Genomic DNA, 7,033 nt, shown 5'->3' with positions numbered 1-7,033 from the left:
ACTACCTTCCTGGAGAGTAATTGTTGTTTAGTCATTAAGTCGTATCCGACTCTTTGGGACCCTATGGACTGCAGCCTGTCAGGCTCCTCTGTCTGTGGAACTCTCCAGGCAAGAACACTGTAGCAGGTTGCCATTTCCTTCTCCAGAGGACCTTCCCAGCTCAGGGATCGAACCCATGTCTCCTGCATTGGCAGGTAGATTCTTTATCACTGAGCCATCTGGGAAGCCCCTTCTTGGAGAGGAGAGTCATTTGTCCTCTTCATGTAGTGGCACAGGGCTGGATATACATCAGAGACTCAATGTTTATTTGTTTAAAGATGAAAATTAAAGAAGTTGGCATTCTATATACCCAGTATGTTTTGCTACTCAAATCAGAAAAAACTATAGGCAAATAGATATTTCAAGGATGTTTGGGCTTCCCTGATAGTTCAGTTGGTAAATAATCCACCTGCAATGCAGGAGACCCCGGTTCGATTCCTGGGTTGACCAGGTCCCTGGAGAAGGGATAGGCTACCTACTCCAGTATTCTTGGGCTTCCCTTGTGACTCAGTTGGTAAAGAATCCTCTGCAATGCGGGAGACTTGGGTTTGATCCCTGGTTGGGAAGATTCCCTGGAGAAGGGAAAGGGTACCCACTCCAGTATTCTGGCCTGGAGAAGTCTATGGACTGTATATATAGTTCATGGGGTCGCAAATAGTCGTACACGACTGAGAGACTTTCACTTCCAAGGATGTTTATTGCCTTTATTTCCCCATATTTCCCTACATTTTCTATCTTTTTTCTGTGTAGCAAAAATCTATAAGTCTACATAGCGGCTAGATATCAGAGGCAAAATGTTCAAATTGACAATTAAAAAAATCACCCAAAACTGCACAGTGAAATAATCAGAATTCACTAAAAAATGTTTATTTCTATAGATTACTATGCCAAATCTAGGCATAGGAGGAAAATGTAAATACTTCACATTTCTGAAAGGCTTTTAAGTTTAGAAAGTTGAGATGAAAAAATTTCTGAAAATATATTAGGGTCTAATCAAAATGGCTCCTAGTTTGATCACTTGAATCACTTGATGGGTGATATCACCTTTGAATCAGATTTCATCTCTTATACTTCATTGTCAGTTTTATACCATTTCACATAATATGAATTTTACTCTTTTGGGAAGTGCTGTAACCATGTTCTAGTGAACAATATTTGTTCTGCATCCTGGTCCCTCAATAAATGTCTGATAATTGAGTAATATTCAAATTAACAACAATTTTTGATTATTGAGTAAAAGAATGAATGAATGGCTTTGCAGGTTTAGCCAAAGAACATTCCTCAGAATACCTGTAAGGGAAATGCAGAATGGGAGGGTGAAGGTGGAAAGAAGGGGATCCATCTACTTTTCCTGTACTATACAGATGAACTGAGTTTCCTTTAAATTAAAAATGTGAGGGAACTTGGTCCAGAGGTTAGGACTCCAAACTTTCACTGCCAAGGGCACCAAGATCCTGCAAACAGTGTGGCAGGGTGAATTAAAAAAAAAAAAAAACTATATTAAAAATTGAGAGAAAATGGCAAATCTTCTGTTCAGACTCACATCTTGTGGAAAGTTCTGCTATTACCAGTGCTTTTATTACATAAACATGCTTATTTTATCTTTTGTTTCATTAAGGCCCAAATCAAGTCTGTTTGTATGAACAGATCAATGCCAATTTCTCTGAATCCTCTGATGCCTCATAAAAAGGGTCCATTTTGCTGGTTTTATGACCACAGATTCTCAGTTATAGAACTTTTATTATTTATAGTCTTTTAAGGACAAGTGAGCTTTTACTGTCTAAAAATTTGGTATTATTTTTCTGAGAAAGTAGCTATTTCTCTTCTGTGAGGCTAGAAATATGTTTTGGTTAAAATAAAAGCAAGATTTGACAGATCTAGAGTATTGTTTCATTTCTGGTTTAATCCCAGGGTAGCAAAAATACCTTTGGGGGCCCAAAGATTGCATCTGTCTAGTTTGGGAAGGCATTTGTGGAGATGACTATACTGAAGATAGAGACAATTCTTGCATTTCCACCTACAATGGCTGTGCCACCTTAAAGCTTTCCTTGTAACGTGTTTGGGATTTTGGGCTTATTGTCTCAAGTCTGCACAGATTTTCTGTAACTGCCTGGTAGAGCTGCCCCCACCTTTAATGTGAGGTCCCATGGTCCCCAAGGTCTTTCCATCAGCAGCTTTTTCAGGCCATGTTTTCTTAGGATGTTGGATCCTGATTGTCCCTGGTGGAGACACTTCAATCTGCTTTGGTCTCTCTCCTCCATGACATTCCTCTGGGCTCTGGTCACTGTTTGAAACTTCTTCACAGTTAAGACAACTCATATTTCTTCTGAGTCCCTCCTTAAGAGCAGCTGTGCCTAGGCATATTTTCTTTTCTCTCTTATTTGCACCCACTGTGTCCTTAGTATCTGTGTGTATGTGTGCGGTGCTCAGTTGCTCAGTCGTGTCTGACTCTTTGTGACCCCATGGACTGCAGTCCGCCAGCCTCCTTTGGCCAAGGAATTCTCCAGGTGAGAATACTGGAGCAGGTTGTCATTGCTAGGTTGATCCTACTTCAGGCGATCTTCCTGACCCAAGGATCAAACCTGAGTCTCTTGAGTCTCCTGCATTGGAAGGCAGACTCTTTACCATGGTGCCACCTAGGAAACTTCCCTTTAATGTCCAATTTCCTCCATGATATTTGCCTAGATTATAACACTGTGAAAGAAAGTGAAGTCACTCAGTCGTGTCTGACTCTGTGACCCCATGGACTGTTGCCTGCCAGGCTCCTCCATCCATGGGATTGTCCAGGCAAGGATTCTGGAGTAGGTTGACATTTCCTTCTCCAGAGGATCTTCCCAACCCAGGGCTGGAACCTGGGTCTCCCGCATTGCAAGCAGACTCTTTACTATCTGAGCTACCAGGGAATGTTATAACATTGTAACCTTTATTTAAAGAATAGTTCTTTTTTTCTTCCAGCTTAATCAATCTATCTTTCCTTATTTTGTCACAAGATGAATGTCACAAGATGAACTTTTTAAATGTTTATTATTGCTTAATTTCTTGATTAATCTTACTGTTTCACACAGGCTTATAATATTATTTAGAATCTATTAGTCTGTAATAACTTCCTAAAAATATTTTTCTTATCCCTAAAAGATGGCATATTATTTCTAAAATAAGGACTCTCATTTTTAAAAAAAATTTTGTGTTTTAAATAAAACTGACCATCTTTCTATGGGTGAGGTCTCCATTTGGGTATCTGAAATCTACAGACATTAGAGCTAAGGCGAAAAACAAGCCCAAAGTCACACTGCATATGTGCTATGGGCAGTTTCTTTGGACCCATGGACAAGCCACACACAAACTCTTTTTGTTGTCCTAAATCCATTCAGTTCAGTTCAGTTCAGTCGCTTAGTCGTGTCCGACTCTTTGCGACCCCATGAACCATAGTGTCTAGCAAATTGAAAGCACCAGAGTCAGCCTCATAATACTAAAATAATTTAATCCCACCTTCAACTCCCCTTTGAAACCAGGTGAAGCTGCGACTCTCTGGTTCAAGGTCAAGCTGCAGCAGCAGCCGTACCCTAAGACCCTGGCCTGGCCCGCCTTCAGGGAAGCTGCAGGTATTTGCTTAAGGCCTGAGTAGACTGTGTTTCCCTTGTGCCCTGTCTCAGCTTCTCTTCCCAGGACAATGCAATTACAAGCTGCAGTTACTAACCAAGGCCAACGCTTGCTCAGGGTAACTTACCACTTCTATCTAGACTCTGTGAGATGAAATCCAGCCACACACAATCTGGGCTGTCACAGTCATCAAGATCAGAAACCCACAAGCCCAGCTCCACAAAAAGTCTTCAGGCCTATTGTTCCTTTGCTATTCCCAACTGATACTCCCTATTTTTTAAGATTCATATTCCATTGCTTAGATTTGGGGTTTGAGAGGAACCACATAAATGACTCATTAATAAACAGAAAGGATTCAAGTAGAGATCAAAATAACACAATTATTTTTTCTCAGCTGATAAAACCAGTTCAGAATGTGGTTTATGTTAACATGTGCAAGCAGCTGAGCTTCCTAATATAAACCCAAGAATCAGAGATTTTTGCCATAGTTACTGCCATCACTGGGCAACCCAAGGATTCCCCATATGCAAGTCTGTTATTTTATTTTATTTTTGCAAGTCTGTTATTGACTCTGTGAAACTCTTTATGGAGCTCTGAGTAGCCTGACTCCCAAGAGAGAAGCAGACATAGTTTAAGCTCAAGGAGGTTATAACCCATTGAATATGCAAACATTGCCTTACTTTGCATTTATCTGGTAACAAATGAGATTGAGCACCACTTACCACATGGCTAAGACTGGAGAGAGAATGCTTTGACCCTGGAGAGTCCGTTGGATTTATACTTGCCTATTCTTCTTCTAGGGGCCACAGACAGGATTCACAGGGAAACAGCAGCTCCATATTCTATGAACACATAGACAACTGTAATTGATGGAAGTTTTAGAGTGGTGATATTTGCATAATTGAGTTTTCTGACCCTTTTAGAATTTCAAGGTTAAAATGAGTGGTGGCAAAATCTTATCTTTATAAAAATAAAGATATTTGCATGATATACAAGTAACTATTATATGCATTATGCCATCCTTTGCAATGACCTCTAAAGTAGAACATGTTGCGCTTTGTTTTATAAAGGAGAGAAAATTTTCATAACACTAACTGATTTTTGGCCTAATGCCATAAAGCTAGTTAAGTAGAGGTGCAAAGACTTAAGAATCAATATATCTTGGCTGTAAACTCATTTCTATTTCCAGCAAGTCAACCTCTTTAACCAGGTGGTGCTAGTGATAAAGAATCTGCTTGCCAATGCAGGAGACACAAAAGACTTGGGTTCGATCCTTGTGTCCGAAAGATCCCCTGGAGTAGGAAATGGCAACCCACTCCAGTATTCTTGCCTGGAAAATTCCATGGGCAGAGGAGCCAGGCAGGCTACAGTCCACGGGGCCATAAAGAGTTGGACACAACTTAAGAGACTTGCATGCATGCCGGTAAGCAACTGAGCATACACACAGCCAGCCTTTTTTCCTAAGAAATGAAAAGGCTGAAAAAGTATGTGTTTGCTAGTGGTATGTGGTCGTGGCAAGGAGAAGCAAATGCAAGAAGGACCAAGAAATTCCTTCTCCCTCTGAAAGAGTGCTCACCTTTTAGATATGTAAAGAACTGCTCACAGGAGGTTTCTGAAAGGTCAAGTGGGGGCGACTTATGGGGATGATGATCAGGACTCTTGCTCTTTCCCTCCTAAATTCAGGTAATAACACAGTTACCCAAGGTTACTGATTAAATGCATCCCATTGTTTACTGGGGAGGAGAACTACCTTGGTAAACAAGTGACCTTTAGTGAAGTCCAACATGCTGATTACTTCCACTTGACATAAGAAGAATAATATTACCTCACCTGTTTAAAGACTAATTTAGTGATACTTTGCCAAGTATGAAGAATTCCTCAATTTGAGTTTAGCCAAAATAATGGTTTGTTAGGATACGAAACTAAATTTCACAGAAAGAAATTGATCTATTTACAGAGCTGCTGTCAGAGTGATTCAGGATGCCTGAAAGAGCCACATTAAGACTGCTCATAAATCAATAATCATCCTAATGAAACTCAGAGAGAACAAAGACAATAAAAAGTTTGTAAACTGTGGAGAATGAATGAAGCCTGTGATCAGAAAAGCTAAGATATAAAGATTGGCTATTTCTTATTTGCTCTTTTTCAAACAGAGCTGGAGAACAAGCACAAAAACTTGCACGTATAGTTTGTGAAGAAAAAGGAAAAAGAAATCAAGAATAAATTCCCAGCTCTTCCTCACAGCATTTTGGTCCAAAGCCACCTTCTCTACTCTAAGGCTATAGACACACACACCTCCTTACCACACTCTAATAAGTTTCACACTCTGACTCCTGGACAGTTTCACCCTCGTGTGGCTTTTCCTGTAATAGTGCCTCTGCTAGGAATGCTTTTCTTTGCCTTGTATTTATAAAAGCTTTACTCTTCCTTCATGGTCCAGGTCAAATATCACCTTCTCCTTGAAGACTTCTCGGACTCTCCTTGTTCAGAGAAAGTCACTGTGCTGTATTTCTTCTCCAGTGTTCTAGAGACATCTCTGTTAGCATATTTGCCCCACTGGGTCATGCTGCATTCTCCCTCAGCTTCCGATGAAATCACAGATCACAGGGATGGAATCCATTTACAGTTACAGTCACTAACAATGGGCTTTGACTCAGGAAATGTTTGTTGGGTATAGATTGTATGTTACTGAGTCCAAACTCATATTGCTTGCTGCACAACAGGCTAATAAACTGAGAGACGAATTGTTGGGGCAAGGAATAGCGACTTGATTCAGAAAGCCAGCAGATCAAGAAGAAGGTGGACTAGTGTCCTAAAAAACTCTCTTACCTGAGTTAGAGTTTATGTTATTTCTACCACTCTAGTGGTTTTTCTTAAGACAACTTACACTAATGTAATCAAACAGCTAAGCAATTCATTGATGCTTTTTCCTACCACCTGATGATGTTCCTCTGGCCTGGAACATCCTTAAAACATTTCAACTCCCGCCTTGCATCTCCCTTCAAGATATTTTCACAGTACTTCCTGTCCTAGTCTTTGAGTCTAAAAGACATTTATTTAGAGACATCTTTCCTGATGAGTCTCACTGATGTCAGTTCCTCACAGTTGTCTACTCTGTTATTTCCACCATCATATTTAAAACAAATGGTATCATCTTATCACTGTCTTTTACAACCACTGCACTGTAGACATCATGAAGGCAGAGGCCAAGTCTCTCTCAGTCATGCAGTATCCCAATAATTAGCACAGTATTAGACATATTATAGACAAGTGCTGATAATAGAAACTTAATATGAGCCATGTACATAATTTAAAATATTCTGGGAGCCATATTAAAAAAATACAGGGAAATAGGCAAACTTATTTTAACAATGTGTTTTATTTAGTCTATAAT

Source organism: Dama dama, chromosome 24 (assembly GCF_033118175.1).
Source record: "Dama dama isolate Ldn47 chromosome 24, ASM3311817v1, whole genome shotgun sequence".
In the NCBI taxonomy this organism is placed as follows: Eukaryota; Metazoa; Chordata; class Mammalia; order Artiodactyla; family Cervidae; genus Dama; species Dama dama.
This window is presented reverse-complemented; position numbering follows the sequence as displayed.